At 39.3% G+C, this 25,457-nt stretch overlaps 2 non-coding genes across 2 annotated transcripts; both read right to left on the bottom strand.

The window, feature by feature from the left end:
• Positions 1 to 7,701: 7,701 nt before the first annotated feature.
• On the bottom strand, positions 7,702 to 7,783 carry trnas-cga. The gene has a single exon. It is a non-coding gene; the product is annotated as a tRNA-Ser (tRNA).
• Positions 7,784 to 18,484: 10,701 nt separating this feature from the next.
• trnas-cga lies at positions 18,485 to 18,566 on the bottom strand. Its single transcript has one exon. It is a non-coding gene; the product is annotated as a tRNA-Ser (tRNA).
• Between the last annotated feature and the right edge of the window lie 6,891 nt (positions 18,567 to 25,457).

Here is a 25,457-nt window from a genome sequence, read left to right on the forward strand (position 1 = left end):
GTGACGGCTGAGCTGGCGGCTAGCAGCTAACAATGCTAACAAAGCTACGACATTTCAGAGCAGAGGCCATTAGCTAGCAAGTGTAAGCAGGCAGTTTGAGCATTACATTTAACAGACCCCAGTTTACATAATTATTTATCATCTCTTTGTCAGTGCATGTTGGACATTTGGTCACATTAGATCTTATTAGTGGTTGAACAGCATGTACTTACTCTTTTCAAGCAACAAGTGTGGGAATAAGCCTTTGGAGCAGCCTATTTATTCCATCTTGATATCAGGGCAGTTTCCTCCAGTAGTTATACTAGGCTAAAATAATTTACATTTACAAAGCACAGAAAAACTATATCACACACTGAGTGAATATGATTTAATCACCTGTTTAGGATGTTGTTCACAATATCTTAACATAGCAAATAGTTCTTTGCTGCTATATTAATGTCCAAAATCTCATATGAACTTTAAGTAAAGCCCCACTTTACCAGATTCAAATATCTTCAGTATGTTAATGAGAGAAATGGTGACAAATCTGCACAACACAACTTTGTTTAGGTGAGACTACCTGAACTCTCATGAGCTCCTAAAGTAGGAAAATGGTCACCTTTTGCTCTTTGGAAAGTTCCACTTAAGCAGGCTGTTTACACTGTTTGCTGCCTCTACCACTGATGACACTTGCTTAGCCTTGTCAATTAAACATTGTTCTATTAAAAAGGTCAGTCTCTGAATGTCCAAATGTCAAAACAATTTCATCCAGTTTTGTTTTCAGACATCCAAATAACTGTAGACCTGAAATAACCTTTTGAGTGTGATGTTTTTTTCACACAAAGACCTGTACACCTACCTAAAGACCTAATAAGACTTGGTAAATGTCAAATCATCCATTCATTATGCCAAAATGAAAAAAGAATTTCAAAACATAATTTAAATAAGATGTCCCTACTAGTTCACACACTATATGATTTTGCACGTGACGCTTGCACATCCATAGGCCTACTGGACCATGATGACCCAAATTCAGTTTTTTTTGTACGACATGTCCTAAACTGAAATTGAAGGTGAGCACAGAAGAATGTCCAACCTTCAGCCGAAGAGTTTGAAAGAAACTGCACATACATCATTCTGCACACTGAAGGTCAAACATCCAAGGGGAGTAACAATAAGCAGAAAGCAATTTTTGCGCGGACAGTGTTGCTTGTCCTTGAGAAGCTGCAGCGCACCTAACCTATAACAAAAATAATAATCTACAAAATAGTTAACTACCACAAAGAATACCAAGATGAAATAAGTGAAACGAGGATAACACGCACTGGCCTTCAACAATACATCTAGTTAGAGTTTTCGGTACCACTTTACAATAAGACTACCCTTATAAAGGGTTTACGAATAGTTTGTAATTCATTTATTAATTAGGTTGTGAACACTTTATAAATCATTAATAAGCTTTTATAAGACATAAGATAAACAGGGCAACTGTGACCGGTTGCTTGCCAAATAGTGAGCCCACATTTATCTGTACTGCTAAGCCTTATTAGAAATGGTAGTAACTCATTAATAAATGTGAATGTGTTTTACACTTTACATTAAGGCTCCCTTTTGGCAGCTATACATGTTAGTAACTCGTAAATAAATGGTCATAAGAGATGCCAAGAAACATCAAGATGGATGGGGGGAGAATCAACTCAGTGAACAACAGATACCAAGGATGCTGGCTGATGAAGAAGACGAAGTAAGCTAGGTAGCCAATATAAGGCTTAGCAGTACAGATAAATGTATCTGTTGTTCACTGAGTTAATTCTCGCTAAGTAGCCAATATAAGGCTTAGTCATCTTGCCAAATAAACAGATAAATGTTGGCTCACTATTTGGCAAGATGACTAAGCCTTATATTGGCTACTTAGCGAGAATTAACTCAGTGAACAACAGATACATGTATCTGTACTGCTAAGCCTTATATTGGCTACCTAGCTTACTTTGTCTCCTTCATCAGCCAGCATCCTTGGTATCTGTTGTTCACTGAGTTGATTCTCGCTAAGTAGCCAACATAAGGCTTAGTCATCTTGCCAAATAGTGAGCCCACATTTATCTGTACTGCTAAGCCTTATATTGGCTACCTAGCTTACTTTTGGCGCGTTTCCACTACATCGCGCAGCACGGTTTAAGAGGGCTGTGACGTCAGCGGCCCGTTTTTGGTTGAGTCGGGCTGAGTATGCTAAACTAGAGAGAGCATCGCTGGCAAGGGGGCTACAACTACAACAAAATGAACATATTTGACCGTGATTTAATTGTAATACACGTTTCAAAATGATGCCGAAGTAACAACATACTGATACCGGTTAGTAAAAACCATGAATTAATGCTTTGACAAGTCTGCAGACAGACGGCAGGAGAAACACCTTTTAAAATGCGTGGTTTCTAAATGGAGATTGGCTAAGCTAACGCAGTATATGCCCCGACCGTCCACACTCACAACAACGGCCTATACAGACATAAATAAAGCAGCGACTGTATTCACCATGACACAGGCAGTCTGTGGTTTGTACTTGTTTAACTTCTGTCTAGTTTCTGAACAGATATGAGGAGCTGTGAGCTCTGAGTGCTAACAGCTAACGGCTGTGTTGTTTTTCTGGGGTTCTCATTGAAGATCACGTCACGGCTCCGCCTACACTGCGTTACTATAGATACTACCCCAGTTCCTAAACTGTAATGGAAATGCGCCATAAAGTGAGCCAGTCCTAACGAGGCCTAGCCATACCGAGCGAGGCCGAGCGAGGCCGTGTAGTGGAAATGCGCCATTTGTCTCCTTCATCAACCAGCATCCTTGGTATCTGTTGTTCACTAAATTGATTATCGCTAAGTAGCCAACATAAGGCTTAGTCATCTTGCCAAATAGTGAACCTGTGTTGATGTATGAAAACTATGTTAGAACTGGTTTATAAATGGTTCTTAAGGATTAATAAAGTGTTTACAACCTAATTAATAAGGGTAATCTTATTGTAAAGTGGTACCGAGTTTTCTTTATGAAGCAACTTTTTTTTCATAAATATTTTCAGTCTTGGGTACAAAACTGGGCCTTGATGAAGTCCCTCTCATCCTATGGTCTTGAAGAAATGCTCGAATACACAGCCTAATTGATGCACTTCCTCTGAAAATAGGCCATCCTGCAGAGGCTGTGTGATACCAAAGTCTCCTTGAACAGTTTATCAATTAAAAAAAACAACCCAAATGAGGCAAAAACCAGCTGCTCATTGTACATATTTTATTTGCACAATGTCTGCTAACATCAAAGATGGGAGCGGGAAGAAATCATTTAAACTTTAATTTAATGAGACCAAGAATCTAAATTTGATTCTGAAAACCTGTTTATGCTAAATTTCATGTTTGGCTTTTTGTGTAGTTAATATATAGTTGATTATTTAATAGCATTATGAGCACTATATGGACAATATATCTAGCGACTGCTTGGCTAATTTTTGCATTATTGAAGTTTTTTGGGGTTTATTGACGACGCTGAATACTTTTCTGACCTTTACATAACTCAAAATGGCAATTTAAACCGGTAAGTGGCCATATTTTAACTATTGGTGGACTAATCTTTTCCAATTTTGACCAATTCTGAACAGCAAGAAAATACATTTTAAAGTGCTGTACTGCTGGACATCTGCCATTGTCCATGAAGGAGCCAAGTCTAAAATGTTCTTTAAATGTAATACATTATCAGAGTGTTGTATTTGCTTTACAGGAAGCCAATGGAGTCACGCCAAGGTGGTTGAGAGAAAGAAAAAGCAAAAAAGTGACCTTTGGCTAAGGCTGGCAAGGAGACTGTTCTGCAAGCTGATTTGGAGGAAAAGAAATATCCAAAGAAATAAAGGGTTTATTTTTTCACAATAACGCTGAGTTGTAAGAAACAGTATTTTTTTGACATGTGGTTCAAAGCCAGGTCACAAAAGAAAACTAACACCATAGTTTCTGGCAGCAGGGTCTGACAACCCAGCAGGGTGCCAAGAAAACTCCCTGCAACTCTTGTAAAGTTTTGAACAATAAAATGTCAGTTTGGATTTGGAAACAGTGCTGTGCCATCCAACACATATAATACTTAGGTCTACTGGAGATGCAATTCAGTGAGATCAAAATACACGATACATGTAAACCTAAGCAAATTAGCATTTCATCAAATTAACTGCATCAAAACTTTCATAAAAGGACAAAAATAATATTCCAAAATCGAGCTTCTGGTCAGTTTGCAGCACCTTAAGCATCTGAGGAATGGCCCTGGCTTATTGGTCTTTACACCAGGAAACCATTACAACCTCATGGTAAATGTTTGTATTAATTGAATGATACTGATAAGCTGGTAACATTAAACCTCTGCCCCAATGTGCAGCTGTACAATTTAAATAAGTGAATGATTTTAGAAATCACATTGCACAGTTTGTTTGTATTCCAGTTCTGGTTATAATCTACATTGCAGACGAATACAGTTTTTCCCTGTTCCTTTGAATAAAGACTTTTGGACTCTTATTTAGAAAAATCCAACCAAAGGTACACCTTTCTTTCCTGGAAGTTCTTGCCATTTTCATTACACAGAAGTCACCTTCTCTCAATAGCTGTTAGCCTTATGAATATCAATAACTCATCCAAAGTGACACACAAGAGCAGTGTTTTTTCTTGGCGTGAACAGTAGAAATGCTTTTAGTGTAAGAATCAACCTCCATTTCAACAAGTTCTCTAAATCATACGACCAAATGGGCCGATTGTTCAATCCCTTATTATGACCAAATGTGTCGGAGGCAGAGTTGGGTGTAACGCGTTACAAAGTAACGCGTTACTGTAATAATATTACTTTTGTCGGTAACGGAGTAGTGTAACGCGTTACTTTTATAATTCAGTAATCACACTACAGTTACTAACATTGCCCCGACACGCGTTACTTCGTTACTTTTATAAAATCAGTCATAATCACACTGACAGACAAGAGGGGTTTCCGCCGCAGGTTTATATGTACGTAATCTGCGCGACTTGCGCGTCCACATCTCCACGTGCAGTGCTGCATAAACATGGCTGAGTCAGCGATAACTTCCGAGGGGTGGAGGTATGCCCATTATTTTGAGTTCGTCCGAAGAATAGACAGGAATGTGACGGTGAGGTGCAAACTGTGTCCAGGCCAGAAGCTGTTATCCACTGCTGCAAACACCACGTCAAACCTCAACAAACACCTGCAAAGAACACATGCTAAGGTGAAGCTAATAGCTAAGGACCCCCGAACCCAGAGTGAGGATGTTGTGAGTGCGCCGCCGCCGACTCTGAAGCAGCACAAATTAGAATTTGGAGGACCGGTAACCAAAGCAGAGATGGACAGGCTTGTAGCATCCTTCATAGTAGAGGTAATGTTGCCCATTTGCACAGTGGAATCACCATCGCATCGTTCAGAGATATACTGCGCAAAATACAGATAGCAGGAGACAGAGGACAGCCATGGTCAGAGCTATCTGGATCAGTCTTATGCGACAATGGAAACTGAACTAAAGAGAACATTTGAAACTTTAGCAGTCTGCGTGATCTGCCTGTAGGGAGGGGCGGGCCGGCCCTGCGAGTAAAGTAACGAGTAAAGTAACGAGTTACTTTATGTAGAGAGTAACAAAGTAGTGTAATATATTACTTTTTTTTAAAGTAATATGTAATATGTAATATATTACTTTTTTTTAGTAACGACCCCATCTCTGGTCGGAGGACAGGCTACCATATACACGTTATCCTGGCGAGACCTCAAATCATCTTCGTAATATCTATCAAACTATAGATCCTACTGGACGTGGATTCTAAGACTACAATATACACTTCTCGCTAGAAATCGAATCAGAAAGCATTTTAATGGCCAAACTATTCCACAATTTAGGATTTTCCAGAGAGGGTTATTTGTGAATAAACGTCCCTCCGGAGCGTTTGCAATCAAGCATGTTGTTTCTTACACGACTACTAGAGCACCTCTAGTGGTCGTGTAAGAAACAACATACACTTTAAAACGTGTCTCTGGGTCGTAATAAGGGCTTGAACAATCGGCCTGTATGGTCGTTTTTTGTAGGAGGACAGGCTGCTCCATTTCATTCTCCCCAACACATTGTACGTGATAGGCTAAGGGGCGGGACATCCCTAAGCATTTGACCAATCACTATAGCTAACCAATCAGAGCACACTGGGCTCAGGTTTCAGACGGAGGGTGAAAAGATATAATCCAATCCTGAAGATTTAGACCCACAGTTAAAAAAAAATCTGGGCTTTTACGACACATGCATTTAATGCTTTACTGCCCATCACTGCCATGTTACAGTGGGGAACAAATGTTTTGTTTTGTCACTCAATAAACCATTTATACAAGAAACACATGGTGAATGGGAAACATAAAGTGCTATAAAAACCAGGATGACAATTTGTAAATGACTGTATAAATCCTCAGTGTGCACTGCGAGAGAAACGGCTCCAACATAATGATTTCTCTTGGTTTTGGTGCATAGATAAGAGAAGAAAAGCAGAGGCGCTGCAGCAGAATCAGGTCATCGGAGGGATTTAGCAGCAGTTCTCAGAGGCCTCCAGTCTGACATTTGCTGGCTGTGCTTGGCTGAGGAGTCAATGGTGCAAAGCTTCCATCTGCGGGCTTATGGCATGAAATGATAAACTAATTGTAGTAATATATAACAGTGGTCTGGCATACTGGTTGGTATGTTTATTTCTCATAATGTGGCATTTGAACAGGTTGTCTCCCGCTCGCTCACACACACATGCTTTCACACATGCTGAATAGGTGTGTGTGAGCTCAGTCTCTCTGCCAGGGGTGATGGAGCAGATTGAAAGAGCATGTTCACAGTAAGCTGGTTAAATGTGGTAATGCATGTTCTGCACTCTGTTGTGTCCTTCAGTCAGCACTGTCACAGTTCTTCACACCAAAAAAAAGTCTCTCTCTCCAGTGAGCTCAGGTGTTGTGTGGCAAAACAATCCTGTTACCTTTAACTAATTTGCTGTTAGCATTGATATGGTTTAATCCTACACCTTTTGATTACACATCTTTGTCCTCCCCCTTTCTGTCTGCATTGTGTAGCTGTGTCTCAATGTTGATTATTTCTGTAGTACATGGCATGTTCTGCACTTTGAACACTTGTGCAATTCTGACTGTGGTGTTGTCTCAAATCACACACTGCTGCTGTGCCTTTACCAGATGTGACAATCACCACTGTTAGCTATCAACGTCATTGTTCATGGTAGCAAAATATTACAGATGGTTCTATTACCAGTGGAATTAACAGTGGTCTTTTCCCAACACTAGTATAGAGGATCGTGCATTAAATATAGAAAAAAAAGACATGTACAACTTTTACTTGAATAGCTGGTGGTAGTGAATCTAACGTTACGTAGCAAAGATGAAGGTCATTGAGTGTGATTTCAGACAGAGGGTGGAAAGAGGTGCTGCAGCACAGTAAGTACAGTATGATCAAAAAAGAGCTTTTTGATCATTAAAGCATGGAGACATGTCACAGCCGAAGCCTGTCTTTTTCCTGTGCAATGATGCATTGTTACAGGACGTGTGTTATTTACTTCTTTTTTTTACCTTCAAATATAAGGCTTTACATTTTGTTCTAGCTGAGCTCATGTTACGCAATCTTAACTTAACATCTGAACCGCTACCTGAAATGCAAGTATGTTAATCATTTCCCAACGCTGTGAGCAGGGTTTGAACCTGCGCGGCGAAACGCCAATGGATTTCGAGTCCAACGCCTTAACCACTAGGCCATCAAAGCTGATTTTTTTTATCTAAATTGATAATGACAAAAACCCGGTCCCTGAGACAGAAAACATCAATTATTGAAGAATCAAGGTATATTTAATCATAGGTTATAATCCATCACAACTATAGATTGGGATAACGTATTACATCACGGTCACATGACTTCACGTCACCACTGCTAAGCTAAAGGTGGCTAATGTTGGGCTATAAAGGAACTACAGCACGGTCACATGACTTCACGTCACCACCGCTAAGCTAAAGGTGGCTAATGTTGTGCTATAAAGAAACTACAGCACGGTCACATGATTTCACGTCACCACCGCTAAGCTAAAGGTGGTTAATGTTGGGCTATAAAGGAACTACAGCACGGTCACATGACTTCACGTCACCACCGCTAAGCTAAAGGCGGCTAATGTTGGTCGTGATGACATTTAGTCGTCTCATTTAGACACTTGTTAGCATCCGCCGTTTTTAAATTCAACAGTGGGGTATACTATCTACTGCGTCAATCAACCGATTTTATTGAGCTGGTTTCATTTTAGTTATGATGACACTATATATACTACTGCAAACAAAAGCAAACTTTAATTCCATGCCTTTCAAGGGCCCTCCCCCCATCTGGGCCAGGGGTAGTCAGTCCCACTTGTCCCCACACTACGACGCCCCTGGCAGAGGCACTAAATACTGATATGAAACTTAAATTGAGCAAAATAAAATCCTGTTTAGGTTGATTGATTTATCAGAAATCTTCCAGAGAAGAACATTGGCATTTTAGGATAGTTGGTATAAAAGCTGTTTTATAATGCTTTGGCCACCTTCTCCAAGCACTCCTGAAGAAGTGCCCTTAAAGTACAATATAGTATCCCCTTGTTATCAAACAGTGCACAGTAGAAACAAGATCATATGAAGAGCGTCAACGAGGAACACAGATTTGGTCGATGTTCTCTGCCCCTTTCAGAGCCTGCACATAAATAAGTCTATACAAGGACTTCTAACCATAGGCCCTACAGGTATCTCCTCTCAACCTACATTAACCACAACTGCAGTCACTACAACAGACAATAATCATTTTCTCTTTTCATAGAAAAAAGGAAATTGCAACAATTTGAGCCAATCGTAAGTGCTTTTGTGTCACTGCAACTGCAATCATGAGGTGCATCAATGAGGAAATCAGCAATACTAGGGTGTCTGAACCGTGATTTCAACAGCAAGAGACAACTGTATCATTGATTTACGCAGAGAAAAAGAGGCTAATCCACAGGGGGGTGAAGGGAAGCTTTTCTTCAAGCAGCCTGATTCGGTTTGAGGTGATTAATACGTGCAAAAAATAAGATGGATTAGTTGAGTCGTGCAAAAAAACTGAAGCAAGCAAAGGCTTAAATGTGACATGCTAGAACTGCTGCTCTGCACTGAGGCTGAAAGACTTCATTTACATACAGTAGTACATGAATTAACTCTGGGCCACTATGTAGTAATTTAAGTAAGTGTGCTTACTAAGCAGAAAATTGCCCTTACAGTTATTATAAGATAAAGCTTAAATGGGATGGAAGTCTTGTTTGACCATGTGGGTTGTTTGCTTCTGAGAGAAAGGCCTCGTCAATATTTATGAGGCGCGTTGTTGACTTGATATTGTTTAAACTTTAAAGTGCCTGCAAGAGTCGACCGTCACGACCAAACAAGCTCTCAGAGATGTTGTTCGAACATGTTTACTCTGAAGAGGCTCATTACCCAGAGAATGACAGAGATCCATTACTATCTGCATCTGCATTATTAAGACAACATGGCATCTTTTTCTGACCGCCAGCAGCATTTTTATATTGTTTTCAAACAGTAGAGGGCGCATCCCTCCACCTTTTCTTGTGACCACTCTGAACGTCGTTTTGAATATATTTAAACTTTTCTGAAAAGCGCTGCTGAAATCACTGAAGAAATTGAAGGAGAAGCTTGTTTTTGGCAGGTGTGTATATCAGTATGTAGTGTCTCTACTTTAAAGAGTCCTCTCCTGCTGATGTTCAGGTGTATATCAGTATGTAGTGTCTCTACTTTAAAGAGTCCTCTCCTGCTGATGTTCAGGTGTATATCAGTATGTAGTGTCTCTACTTTAAAGAGTCCTCTCCTGCTGATGTTCAGGTGTATATCAGTATGTAGTGTCTCTACTTTAAAGAGTCCTCTCCTGCTGATGTTCAGGTGTATATCAGTATGTAGTGTCTCTACTTTAAAGAGTCCTCTCCTGCTGATGTTCAGGTGTATATCAGTATGTAGTGTCTCTACTTTAAAGAGTCCTCTCCTGCTGATGTTCAGGTGTATATCAGTATGTAGTGTCTCTACTTTAAAGAGTCCTCTCCTGCTGATGTTCAGGTGTATATCAGTATGTAGTGTCTCTACTTTAAAGAGTCCTTTCCTGCTGATGTTCAGGTGTATATCAGTATGTAGTGTCTCTACTTTAAAGAGTCCTCTCCTGCTGATGTTCAGGTGTATATCAGTATGTAGTGTCTCTACTTTAAAGAGTCCTCTCCTGCTGATGTTCAGGTGTATATCAGTATGTAGTGTCTCTACTTTAAAGAGTCCTCTCCTGCTGATGTTCAGGTGTATATCAGTATGTAGTGTCTCTACTTTAAAGAGTCCTCTCCTGCTGATGTTCAGGTGTATATCAGTATGTAGTGTCTCTACTTTAAAGAGTCCTCTCCTGCTGATGTTCAGGTGTATATCAGTATGTAGTGTCTCTACTTTAAAGAGTCCTCTCCTGCTGATGTTCAGGTGTATATCAGTATGTAGTGTCTCTACTTTAAAGAGTCCTCTCCTGCTGATGTTCAGGTGTATATCAGTATGTAGTGTCTCTACTTTAAAGAGTCCTCTCCTGCTGATGTTCAGGTGTATATCAGTATGTAGTGTCTCTACTTTAAAGAGTCCTCTCCTGCTGATGTTCAGGTGTATATCAGTATGTAGTGTCTCTACTTTAAAGAGTCCTCTCCTGCTGATGTTCAGGTGTATATCAGTATGTAGTGTCTCTACTTTAAAGAGTCCTCTCCTGCTGATGTTCAGGTGTATATCAGTATGTAGTGTCTCTACTTTAAAGAGTCCTTTCCTGCTGATGTTCAGGTGGTATATCAGTATGTAGTGTCTCTACTTTAAAGAGTCCTCTCCTGCTGATGTTCAGGTGTATATCAGTATGTAGTGTCTCTACTTTAAAGAGTCCTCTCCTGCTGATGTTCAGGTGTATATCAGTATGTAGTGTCTCTACTTTAAAGAGTCCTCTCCTGCTGATGTTCAGGTGTATATCAGTATGTAGTGTCTCTACTTTAAAGAGTCCTCTCCTGCTGATGTTCAGGTGTATATCAGTATGTAGTGTCTCTACTTTAAAGAGTCCTCTCCTGCTGATGTTCAGGTGTATATCAGTATGTAGTGTCTCTACTTTAAAGAGTCCTCTCCTGCTGATGTTCAGGTGTATATCAGTATGTAGTGTCTCTACTTTAAAGAGTCCTCTCCTGCTGATGTTCAGGTGTATATCAGTATGTAGTGTCTCTACTTTAAAGAGTCCTCTCCTGCTGATGTTCAGGTGTACCTGTCAACAGGTTGTCATGGAGTCAGTAACTCACTCTGCCCACTCTTCAAAACACCCCCTGCCCTCCTCCTCTCTTTCAGTTCCACTTCACCGGGTGGCTGCCAGTCCCCCGGTCGGATCTGCCCTCTATTATGTAGGCGTCGTGCCAAAAGATGCCAACACACCGTGAGACGCGCCCTGTTGAGAAAACACTGAATGTCCTCTTCCAATATCAGAGTCCACATGATAACAAAGGTATCCCAACTGTAGCTGTGAACATGACAGGATGTATGATTACCTAGAAGAGCATCAGGACTGTGTGAGGCATATGATAGCTATGTGATTAACATGATGATTCAGCCTCTATGGAGAGAGACATGTGACAAGCATGCTCATTTCTGACGTGGAGCTAATCTGAAGTAAACATTGAATACTGCTTTCTATTCCTCCATCTTGTGACTGTGTAACTCCCTCTCTTGGATATCAGCATGTGAAGGACACTGTTCAGGAACTAGTTGATGCTCTGTATGTGATGACTCCTTCCATTCTGGAGAGGATACTAAATACATGGATCCTGAGACTGAAGCTTCATTTAATTTAATTTCAATGAAATGAAGCTTCAGTCTCAGGATACATGTATTTAGTATCCTCTCTTGAATGGAAGTAGTCATCACAAGCTCAAGCCGGTGGGTCATGCCCTCCTTACCCCTTGATACCCCTCAAGCCGGTGACCAGTGATATTTTTCTACCACCCCTGAAGGTGCTGGTGGGAGTCAGCCTGACACGGGCTTGCAGGTTATGTACAACAGAAGATAATGCTATTCCATATATATTCTGCTCTTCTGTTCCCCAGTGTCCGTGTCCTCACGGCTTTCATAGATTTCCTCGTCTGTGTTTACCCTCTCTCTTCAGGAGCCCGGAGAGGAGGGTGAAGTATTTGTTTCTGTCTGCATGTCCCTGTATCTAAAGTGGTTAACTTCAGTCTGAAGGTTGTGGATTTTATTCACCGTTATATTTCTCTGTGTCACCTTGCATGGAAAGTGTCATGCTCCCAAAAAGCTGTCTGAGTACTCTATCTAAAATGAACATAATTTAACTGTTCCTGTGTTTTACCCGGACCGTGGTTGCACTATTTATTTTACTGCACTATTTTTCTTCCCTATTTCTGTATGTATTTAGTATATTGTATATTTTGAATCATTATTATTTATGTCACTATTTATATTAGTATTTTTTATCAAGGGGTAAGGAGGGCATGACCCAAATGCAGTATTAAACAGGGGAGGTGTAAGAGAGTAACAAAAAGCAAGCTTTATTAAAATAAAAGCTGGTTCTAAATAAACTGTAGGAGCAGGCAAGGTTAAATACAAAGGAAAGTAGCAAACCACAAACTAGAAACAAACCGGGAAGATGTAGAAAACACAGGAGTAGTGATGTGACTGCGCCGAGGCTTCGGAGCGTGGTTCGAGTAATCCAGGAAGTTTTTGGTGAAGCTTGTATTGAGAAGGTATCGTTTTAAGCCAGTAACGTCATTGATGACAAACGAAGCCTCGCTGCGCATCGATACCACGTGACTGCTTCAGATAGCTGCACCAGCACTGCGAGGGGGACCCAAGTTCCCATCAGCAAAAACACGTGGGTTTGCTATCCTGGCTCCTAAATGGTGGAATGAGCTCCCCATTGACATCAGGACAGCAGATAGCTTACACATCTTCTTCAGACTGAAAACTCATCTCTTTCGACTCCACTTCGAGCAATAAAATCACTAACAAAGAATTGCTAACAAAGCACTTATATACTAACAAAGGACTGGCTTATCTAAAGAGTTGAGTAGCACTTGAAATGTTTCGGCTCTATGAAACCTGATGTACTTATATGATTCTGTTTTCTTCAAGTTTGTATCTTGTTGGTCGAATGCACTTATTGTAAGTCGCTTTGGATAAAAGTGTCAGCTAAATGCAATGTAATGTTATGTAATAGCACATTTAGTATATCTTTTATAAATAAAACATGAAAATAAGACCCAATTTCTACTTAAACTGTCCTTTTCCACTTTTGTACGTCTTTTCTACATGAATATGTGTCCCCGGTGTTCCAGGGAACTCACCAAGTGTCAGAAAACACAACCCTCTCTATTTTCCTCCATACCCAAATCTCTAAAAAAGGGGCTGCAGCGGATCTGATAAAAACTGATCCAGATTTGAACACTGTCCTGACGTCAGGACGGTGGCGCTACGGCTATTGGGCCGTGAGACAGCCACGGCCATTGCCGTTCCAAAGCGCTGGAGACGCTGTAGTACATATGCCAGGCCTGTAGGTGGTGCTGTTCTCACAGAATCTGCCCTTGCTAAAACAGAGCTAACAAATGTCAAATTGAGCAAAATGAGGCATGGCTAAAATGCATGATCTGTTTGGTATTTTGAAAAAAAAAAAAGTATAAATATGCCTTATATAGGTATGGTCCTACACTATATTATTCAAATATAGCATGATAGGTCCACTTTAATGAAAATAAAATGGTTTTCTTCTTGATCTTAAAATGTCCCCGTGCACAAAGCTCTGAGTCACTTGACATTTTAACGTACGTGTGATCACAGCGTTGTGATTCACATTTTTAAAAGGCATTTCTCAGATGAAGCCATAATGACAGCGTTCCCCCAGGAAGGCTCTGCAGTGCCCTGTGGAAAGCAATGGTCAAATCCATCATTAAAGTATTTAATCACAGTCCTCTGGAAACTATTATCATTTTGGGAGCAATTCATTTGAAGATAATCTCTTCCTTCAAACCCTTCTTATCACCACAGAGGTCTGTAATGGTGCAGGGAGCTCACACCTCAAACCTCAATGGAGGAGGGGGGCCGGCCTGATGAGAGATCAAATGAGCCTTTACAAACACTGAGGAGAAACTGAAATAAAATAATGTGTTCATTTCTTAACAGTTTAGGAGAGAGCTATAGTGGTGCAGGAATGAGTCCTTTAACCCAGAAATTAGAAAGCATTCTAGCACACAAAAATACGTTGGAAAATACCCCCACTAGTAGATAAGAAACGGCGATTTCTAACAAGTGTTTTAATGGGACGACTAAACGTCATCACGCCAAACATTAGCCACCTTTAGCTTAGCGGTGGTAGTGTCATGTCACTCCCCAAACACATCCGTGATTGCCCCAAACTCACAATGTTCAAATCACAAATCAAAACTCACCTTTATGTTCCAAAATCAAATGGGAAAGTCCCATTTTATTTTGTAGAAATATGTCAACAATCTAAAGTGTGTCTTTTTCCTGTGCAATGAGGCATAGTTATTTAATTTTCCCTTAACTTTCAAATGTAATGCTTCACATCTTTTCTAGCTAAGCAGAGCTCATGTTTTGCAATCTTCACTCCTTTTTCATTTGAAGCAAGGTTTAAATATGCAAACACTTTCAGACGCTGTGAGCAGGGTTTGAACCTGCGCAGGGAAACCCCATTGGATTTCGAGTCTAACGCCCTTTTTTAAAAGTCTTTTATTATCAAAAATAGACATTTAACAGTTCATCACAATTACATAAAGTACTTACATTACATTTACATCACTTGTTAGACGCTTTTATCCAAAGCGACTTACATACTCAATACTGTGGGCAATCCCCACAGGAGCAATTTGGGGTGAAGTGTCTCAGGGACACAACGACATGCTGACTGCAGTGGGGTTTGAACCTGTGCCACACGCCTCCCTAACATATATCTAACGCATATAACAAAGACACACATTTAATATACAATATCCAGGGGCGGCGCCAGGGGGTAGCTTGGAGTTGCTATAGCAACTCCAACAATTGGCCTAGCAACGGCTTAGCAACCCCATTGTTTTGTTATGAAAATGTATCTCTATATATGAATACACATTCTCGCGAGATCTATCAGGGGTCATTGTAAGTTAAAGCGCGAACTGTTACTTGGCTAATGTTGTTATAATTCTCAGTATGTGAACACAGATCGAAAATGGAAAGATTTCTCACAAGTCAGCGTAAACGGCAGCGATCTCCAACGGAGCCGGTCCAGCCGGACAACCCTGTGTGTGTGTGTGTGTGTGTGTGTGTGTGTGTGTGTTTGCGGTGTGGTGATGAGATTAAATGCCACAGCATGCCAGTTGAAACAGTGAACGATCGCTATTGTGTACGCTTAGGGTGTAATGGTATTATACACAAATATTGTAGGAGCACAGAAACAGTGTTCAAATTCTGCTTTTACAAACTTATTTTGGTTGTGCTTACCTTGCAAAGTAATGTTATAAGTGTCAAAGGAATGTTTTAATGTAAATATTAATGATAATATTCAGAGGTGGGAGTAAGTCCTACATGTGCAAGTCATGAGCAAGTCTCAAGTCTTGACCTACAAGTATCAAGCAAGTCCCAAGTCACTGTGGTGAGAGTCAAGCAAGTCAAGTCAAGTCATTGCTCAGGTCAAGCAAGTCAAGTCAAGTCATACAAAATTCTGATGAATAAGCCCAGTTTCCGCATTTAAATCAGTTAAAAGACAGTGGTTATGAAAATGGATTTAACCCACACTATGATCTTCATTACATACACAGTTAATCATTTGAAATCTAATTTAGACCGATGACAATCATATTAGATTCATATTAACCCTAGAACTGCAGACAATATAGCTAGGACTCAATCAGTCTGTTCAAAAAGGCAGAATTCCAGGTAAGAAAATCATATATGGCATTTGCCATTACACATATTTAATTTAAATGTCTGTTAACACTAGAACCGCCAACAGCGTCAGCACCTACATAGATATCATTTTCAAATCATTGAATTTGTTCCTCTTCATAATTTCCTTATAAACTAAGTAGGACAATTTAAAACTCACTTAATTGGGTTAATTTAGAAATTGCTTCAGTTTATCATCATAACAGATTAAAAAGTTCAGATTCATTTTACAATATATCAAGGAATGTTGCACTTCTACAAACAACAACAACATCATTAAAAGTAACTTCTTATAATAACACAGGGGAAATAAACGAGGCATCTCTTTTCCTCTCTCTCCCTCTCCCTCTCCTGACAGCCCGTCAGTATCAGGGTTAGTCAAAATGAATCCCTTGGCGGTTCTAGTGTTCATTTACCGTTTTGTCTTCTCTTTGCTTAATCGATTTGAAACCAAGTCTAACGTAGCTTAAACTTAACGTTAGCTTTCTAGCTAACACAACACATTCACGCACCTTTCTCCGTGGGTTTTTTTGTAGTGACGAATGAAGTTGGATGTTGTGGTGGTCGTGTCACTGATCTTTATGCTGCAGACCCTGCATACCGCTGTTCTCTTCTTATTAGCGTCATCGACAACATAATCCTTGAATCCAAACTTCACTATTTGTGGAGTAACGCTAGCCGCTGCCATGTTAACTGACACTCCTGCCGTCTAGTGGGTTCAGGTTGCCAGGTTTGCGCGCACGGCGCTATAATCACCCAATCACGTTTTTCGAAAAAACTAAACGTAATATCTCACTACAAAAACAAACGCAAATATTTAATTTTAAACAGTCAAGTCCTTTCAAGTCATCTGTCTCAAGCTTAAGTCAAGTCTCAAGTCATGAATACCAAGTCAAAGTCAAGTCAAGTCTTTTATCAATGTTAGTCAAGCAAGTCTCAAGTAAAAAAATATGCGATTCAAGTCAAGTCATGTGACTCGAGTCCCCACCTCTGATAATATTGTAGCGTGTCCAAGTTAATAGTTATTTCAGTTATCAGATGTGCACAGATTAGTACATTTGTAAAGTTATTTAGGCAATGTTGTTGGTGGGAGTTAGGGAGAGACCGCCCCTTCCAGGTGTGTGTGTGCGTTTTCCGGTGTGTGTTCGAGTGTGGGGAAAAGTCATAATAAGTGTTATACTATTGATTGGCTCTGTAAGGCGTGGCTGTGGCCGTCAATACCATAAAATAAAGAGAACGTTTTCGACATTGAAGGCTCGTGATCTATGATCTTGAATAGCGGTGAACGCGACAATATGAACAGGCTCGTGCTTGGCCCACTGGTATTGTTTGTTTATTTATTTTGAAAATTAACTAGCAACGCCGTGCTGTCATATAGCAACTGCTAAGCTACTGCAACAAAGAAATCCTGGCGCCGCCCATGACAATAACGCTTCATAATTTGTATGAAACACAGACATAACATGATGTAAACCAATAAACAAGAAAAACAAACCAAACTCAAACAAATCAATTTAAACCAATCAAAACAAAACATAAACTGTCCGTTTTTCACTGAAAAATAGTGTCTCTTATGTAATTTTTCAAAGTTGAAGCACAGAGCTCCCTCTTCATCCAGCTGAATTAATGTGCTGCCATTTACGAAGTCCTCGCAAAATATGTCCTTTTTCACGTGTATGAGAACAAGGTTTATGTGCCTTTTTGTTGTCCTCTTCATTATGTGCCACACGTCAGACATTTTACCCTCGAAATGGGCAATGTTCCTCCTTATCTGGACCGCACGCCTGGCGTAGCTCAGAACATAGTTTAATAGATTCACATTGCATTCATCCTTCTTCTCAGTCACACCAAACAGCCACAGCTCCTTTCATTACATTTCTCTCACATACCATTCATTCCAACATCTACCAATGAACTCTTTCATCCTTCCAAAAAACACAACAAGCTCTCTACATTCAACAAACTCATGCAAACATGTTTCAACCTGGTCTCTACAAACATCACACTCTCTCTCAACAGTTGCATCAAATTGACTAATGATCAGGTTGTTAAACACCCTATTATGGCTCAACAAAAAATCAAAATGCTCACATTCAATACTGTTCCATTTAATGTTCACATTCTCCCACATTCTTCTGCCAGCAGGGGCGGATCTACCGGGGTGGCATGGGGTGACATTATGAGAGAAAATCTCTAATGTCCGAGTGCAAGTGAATGCAGCACAAGACGCACGTCTTGTAACCCCTCCCCCGGCCCTGGCGCGAGCTTGGAAATAATATGATTGGCGGCGATTTCATTTGAACGGGACGGCGCATAACAAGAACCCATTTTATTTTTCCTGTACAACGAGGCATAGTTATTTAATTTTTCTTTCACTTTCAAATGTAATGCTTCACATTTCTTCTAGTCATGTTTTGCAATCTTCACTCCTTTTTCATTTGAAGCAAGGTCTAAATATACAAACACTTTCAGACGCTGTGAGCAGGGTTTGAACCTGCGCGGGGAAACCCCATTGGATTTCGAGTCCAACGCCTTAACCACTCGGCCATCACAGCTGTTCCCTACTTAAATAATTAATGACCTCTGATCCCTGAGACAGAAAACATCAATTATTGAAGAATCAAGGTATATTTAATCATAGGTTTGAATCCATCACAACTAAACATTGGGATAACGTATTACATCACGGTCACATGACTTCACGTCAACACCACTAAGCTAAAGGTGGCTAATGTTGGGCTATAAAGGAACTACATCACGGTCACATGACTTCACGTCAACACAGCTAAGCTAAAGGTGGCTAATGTTGGGCTATAAAGAAACTACAGCACGGTCACATGGCTTCACGTCACCACCGCTAAGCTAAAGGTGGCTAATGTTGGGCTATAAAGAAACTACAGCACGGTCACATGACTTCACGTCAACACCGCTAAGCTAAAGGTGGCTAATGTTGGGCTATAAAGGAACTACAGCACGGTCACATGACTTCACGTCATCTCCGCTAAGCTAAAGGTGGCTAATGTTGGGCGTGATGACGTTTAGTCGTCTCATTCAGACACCTGTTTGCAACCACTGTTTTTAAATTCAACAGTGGGGGATTTACTGACGTATTTGATGTCGTAGAAAAACATTTGAAAATATCTTCAGCTTTTGTTAACCACAGATCTTATAACTAACAAACAAAAACACATTCAAAAAACCATTGACTTCCAGACGAGGCAGCAGGAAGGGCTAAAATGCTGACTCACTTCCGGGTTATAGCACTGATTGCTGCACCCCTCAGGTTTATATGAGAACATGAGCTGTATTCATTATCTTCACATAATGGAGGTAATGACCACAGTGAAGGTCAAACCACTTAAAACCTAAAACAGACTCGTGTGCACAGTTCTGAAATAAGTTCTCATGATGTTCTGAAATAAGGACCTCCTGATGTGATCCATCCAACAAACATCTCTCATGAATTACTTTCTACGACCCATGCACATTCCCATGAGTCTGTTTATGTATTTCCTGGCTGATAACACCACAGGACTCTGTTTGCAGTTTCCCAGCAAGACACCAGATTGTGGTACGCACAACAGGAGGCATGATGGGAGGAAATATTTAGATGTTGACTAGAATTGCCGTGGTACAATTTGGCTCTCAACATAAAGTAATGATATGGTGGCTGACAGGTGCAAGTGCGCTACAACGGCCCGAGACACGCTGCAGCTTCAAAAACAATGCAAATAAAAAAATACAAAAGTGCCAAAAACACATGCAAATAAAGAAACATCTTCACCAACTTGACAAAACACGTGCAGCATTTAGAAAACATTCACGAACTTGACAAAACTTGGGCAGCGTTTACAAAACAAAACGCTGCAAGAAACTGTTTCCAGGGGACACAAAAAAGTGACGCACACAGCTGGGACCGGAGCACTTAATTAATTAATTATTCATTTTAAAGATGGCCAAGTGTCTCTGTTGTTGGAAACCTACCTAAAATGTTTTTCGGCTTATTTTAACAATGACAACAACATGATTCCTTCCGATACTATTTCAGATCTGCTGTAAGCTAGCTAGCTAACATAGTTTTTATTAACATACTAACAAGGGGAGGCTGTGGCTCAGTGGGATAGTGCGCTTCTCTTCAGATCAGAGAGAGAGCAAGTTTGATTCCCACTTTAGTCAGCATCTCTTTGTGTCCCTGGGCAAGACACTTCCCCCCCAAATTGCTCCTGTGGGGATTGCATACAGTATTGAATATAAGTTGCTTTGGATAAAAGTGTCTGAGTGACAAACATATGCAAAAATAAGCAATTCCAAATGTAAAGTATAACAGTTCAAACAAATGGCAGCAGCTCTACAAAAATGCCTATAACATATTGACATTTGAGACAAAAAGAATATTCATAATTATGTTTTATTAACTAGGAATGCACAATAAATCAAAATGTAAGTCGCTGTAGTGACAGGTAATGTACTGACATACCTACAATAATGAATTGTATGTAAACTATCCATGAACTTATAGTTACTTCCAGAATCACATACAGTGGGTCCATACAAAATCACACAGGTATAACGGCTTCATTTTTCATATTATAAACCATTTCTGGCACTTTTGATTTTTATATTTGCATCGTTTCTGAAACGGCAGCTCGTTTCTCCAAATGGAAAATAGAAATAAAGTTGGATTTAATGAATGAGATGACAACTGTACCCGACATAATGAATGTGTCTGTACTGTGAGATGAAATACCTTTTAAATGATAACCAATGGATGCTTATCTCTGTCTCCTGAGTGACAAATGTTCCATAACTTGACAGCTCCATGAATTTCATTTAGATAAGTTTCTCTTCTTTGAATTGTATCTGGCTCACTCCCAACAGGTCAGCTCAGTCCACTGAGGGAAGTTTTTCATGGGGTGCAACTTCTGAAATGTTTGGAAAGCTGCAGAAAGTTAGAGGTACTTGTACTTTATTTTAGGGAAATATTGTACCTTTTACTTCACTACATGTATTTGGCAGATTTAGTTACAAGTGAGATAAATATTGCACACAATGAATAGTGTAAAAAAAGCTTTCACACGTCACATGATTTAATCTCAATGATGAACTAATTTCTTTAAGAAGGTTAAAGGAGAAGGAATGAAATCTTCGACCTACTGATGTCATATTTAATAACATATCAATCAGTACTTTTTTTTAATCATGCTATTTTTAGGCAATAGCATAGGTCTCAGATATATACAAATATATAAAAAACATGTCTTTGAAGTGTTTTGCTCAAAATACCAAACAGATCACCCATTCTAGCCATGCCTCATATCCCTCTGTTTCACTTCCTGTTTCAAAAGTGATGATTTGGGGTATAAAGCTTTAAAATAATTTTTTATATAAAATCAAAAAGTAGGGGTCTGAGCTCATGCGGGACCCGGCAGCTACTGTCTAAACTAAATGCTGCCGTGATGAAACGCCATATCATGGATTATCAAGGATTCTCTCTGAAACAGTCTGGAGCTCAAAGGCTTTCTCTCTTGCCGGTTATACCACAAGGTGAGTTCCTTTTTATTTCCTGCTTCTTCACACACATGCTCTCCAGTACAGGTTAGCTCTGAGTGTTAGCGATGCTAATGTAAACACCGACCATATTACGTCCAAAACAGTCGGGCATTGTTTCTGATAGCAACGTTTCTGATAGGGCCGTGGGTCCACATTTCAGATATTACGTCATATCGGACGCAAATCTGGATCAGCTCCGTTGTTCCCCCGTTTTTAGAGATTTGGGTACGGAGGAAAAGAGAGAGGGTTTTATTTTCTGAAGCTGCGTGAGTTCCCCGACACACCGGGGACACATGTTGATGTATAAAGGACATTAAAAAGTGCATTTTGCATGATAGGTCCCCTTTAATACTTAAACTACATTTTGCTGCATATATTTATGTACTTAAGTTGGACTATTCATGCAGGACGTTTACTTGTAACGGAGTATAAACTTAAGAAGTTGGAGCAAAATATCTATCTATATAAATATATATAAATATATATATCTAGAAAGATAAGATGTCAGAGTAGAAAGATGTTTAATAAAAGATAAAATAAATATAAATAAGTCAAAATTAAATGTCCGACAAAAGATAAAATAAATGTAAAAAAAAAGAAGAAATTTACAACATTTTACAAAGATATACAAAGATAGGAAGTTAAAGTAAAATGTCTAATAAAATTATTAATTCATTAAAATACAAATAATATATACAAAGAAAGATAAGGAGTTGAAATATATTTCCACGAAAAGATCAAATTAAATTAAATATCATATTATGTAAAGGTAAAAATGTGCAAATTGTACTGCAATATATATGTATATCACAAAATAAACAGTGGTGTATTAGAGTTATAAGATATGCCTAATTGCACACTTCAAAGTGTTTGATGTTACAGTAAAAGTTCAAAGGAAAATAAATTAAGCTAAATTTAAAAAACAATCTGGCGGCAGAAGTTCAAACGCCAGATCAAATGCTCTTTTCTATCAGTGATTGTTTTTTGCAATGTGCGTAATTACTGTGTTTGCATGTAATTGGCAATCATGTTGTTGAAACACTCTGAAGATCTGCTGCTTGTGCTGCGTCCTGCTGTCTTTATTTAGTTGTATTGTCTAAATCTGTTTTTGTTTTCACTCTTTTTGTAAATTCATTAACTTGTTTCCTCTCCTGCGAAACCCTAACATGAAGAAGTCTCCATAAAACAGATGGAAGGAGCCGCCGTCTGCATAATTAAAGTATGATAAAGAGAAAAGACATTTCAAACACAAACCCTCGTCTGTTCTTCTATTTGCTTTTTGGGAATAAATGCATTTCCTTAAAAATCCTCAATGCATTTAATGACTGAGTGGAGATATGATAGATAGATAGATAGATAGATAGATAGATAGATAGATAGATAGATAGATAGATAGATAGATAGATAGATAGATAGATAGATAGATAGATAGATAGATAGATAGATAGATAGATAGATAGATAGATAGATAGATAGATAGATGCTAGATAGATAGATAGATAGAATAGATAGATAGATAGATAGATAGATAGATAGATAGATAGCTAGATAGATAGATAGATAGATAGATAGATAGATCGATAGATAGATAGATAGATAGATAGATAGATAGATAGATAGATAGATAGATAGATAGATAGATAGATAGATAGATAGATAGATAGATAGATAGATAGATAGATAGATAGATAGATAGATAGATAGATAGATAGCTAGATAGATAGATAGATAGATAGATAGATAGATAGATAGATAGATAGATTAGATAGATAGTAGTAGATAGATTAGATAGATAGATAGATAGATAGATAGATCGATAGATAGATAGATAGATAGATAGATAGATAGATAGATAGATAGATAGATAGATAGATAGATAGATAGATAGATAGATAGATAGATAGATAGATAGATAGATAGATAGATAGATAGATAGATAGAAAGATAGATAGAAAGATAGATAGATAGATAGATAGAAAGATAGATAGAAAGATAGATAGATAGAGCATGCTTTGTGTCATTTTTCTCCTGTTCCTCATAATTTTTTGATGCATTTCTTTATTTTTCTTTAATTCATTTTTGTTTTTTTCTGCGCTTACTTGTGTTGTTGATTTTTGTTCCATTTTTCTAAATGATCTTTGCTTAGTTTTGTTCTCATCTTTTTATCTTTGAAAATCCTTTGAACTCCCCGTTGCTTTTTTTGTGTCGTTTCTTTCTGTTGTATTTTTCTAAATTATCTTTGCTTAGCTTTTAGTTTTTTATTAAAAAACATTATAGTTTATTTACCATTAAAGTGGACCTATTATGCTATATTGTAGGGCCATACCTATACAAAACATGTCTGTGAAGTTTTTTGTTTAAAATACCAAACAGTTCACCCGTTGTAGCCACGCCTCATACTGCACATACCCCTCTATTGCAGCCCTGTTATGGCGCATTTCCACTACACGGCCTCGCTCGGCCTCGCTCGGTATGGCTAGGCTCGGTATGGCTAGGCCTCGTTAGGACTGGCTCACTTTATGGCGCATTGCCATTACAGTTTAGGAACTGGGGCAGTATCTATAGTAACGCAGTGTAGGCGGAGCCGTGACGTCATCTTCAATGAGAACCCCAGAAAAACAACACAGCCGTTAGCTGTTAGCACTCAGAGCTCACAGCTCCTCATATCTGTTCAGAAACTAGACAACAGTTAAACAAGTACAAACCACAGACTGTCTGTGTCATGGAGAATACAGTCGCTGCTTTATTTATGTCTGGATAGGCCGTTGTTGTGAGTGTGGACGGTCGGAGCATATACAACGTTAGCTTAGCCAATCTCCATTCAGAAAACACGCATTTTAAAAGGTGTTTCGCCTGCCGTCTGTCTGCAGACTTGTCAAAGCATTAATTCATGGTTTTTACTAACCGGTATCAGTATGTTGTTACTTCATCATCATTTTGAAACGTGTATTACAATTAAATCACGGTCAAATATGTCCATCTTGTTGTAGTTGTAGCCCCCTTGCCAGCGATTCTCTCACTAGTTTAGCATACTCAGCCCGACTCAGCCTCGTTGTTGGCCCGGATAGAACCACGATTTTATGAGGCCAGAAAAACTGTGAATTAGGACCCGCCGGCCGGTACTAGGCCAAGTGGAAACGCAACCAAAGACGGGCCGCTGACGTCACAGCCCTCTTAAACGGGGCTCCGCGCTGTAGTGGAAACGCGCCATTAGAGAAACGCGGATTTTGGGTCCTTAGCTTGAAAAAAAAAGAAAAGAGGAGGCGGAGCTAATGCCTGATCAGAATTCTACCGGAGATAAAGTAAAATTCTGCTGTGATAAAACGCCATCCTGTTCTAAACCACATCAAGGATCATTTCTGAAACAGTATGGAGCTCGAATGCTTTTTTTCTTGCGGGTTTATCACAAGGTGAGTTCCTTTTTATATTTCCTGCTTTTTAAACACACGTGCTCTCCAGTACAGGTTAGCTCTGAGTGTTAGCGAGGCTAGCTAATGTGAACAAAGACGAGATTACGTCCAAAACACGTCAGGCATTGTTTCTGATAGCAATTTACTGTGGGTTCGCCGCCAATTTGACGTCATATCGGCAGCAAATCTGTATCCGCTCGCTGTACCCCTGTTTTTAAAAGATTTGGGTACGGAGGAAAAGAGAAAGGGTTTTATTTTCTGACGCTGCGTGAGTTCCCCGACACATATTTATGAATAAAAGACATAGAAAAAGTGCATTTTGCATGATAGGTCCCCTTTAAGTTAGAGAATGGTCCATTGTACAAGCCTGTTGCTTCTTTACCTCTCCTGGTACAATTCTTGTTTTTTAATAATAGGGTTTTTTTATATTTGTTTGCAGATAAAAATACATTATATAATAATATACCTTGCAACTGGATCAATAAA

Source organism: Trematomus bernacchii, unplaced genomic scaffold (assembly GCF_902827165.1).
Source record: "Trematomus bernacchii unplaced genomic scaffold, fTreBer1.1, whole genome shotgun sequence".
Taxonomy (NCBI): domain Eukaryota; kingdom Metazoa; phylum Chordata; class Actinopteri; order Perciformes; family Nototheniidae; genus Trematomus; species Trematomus bernacchii.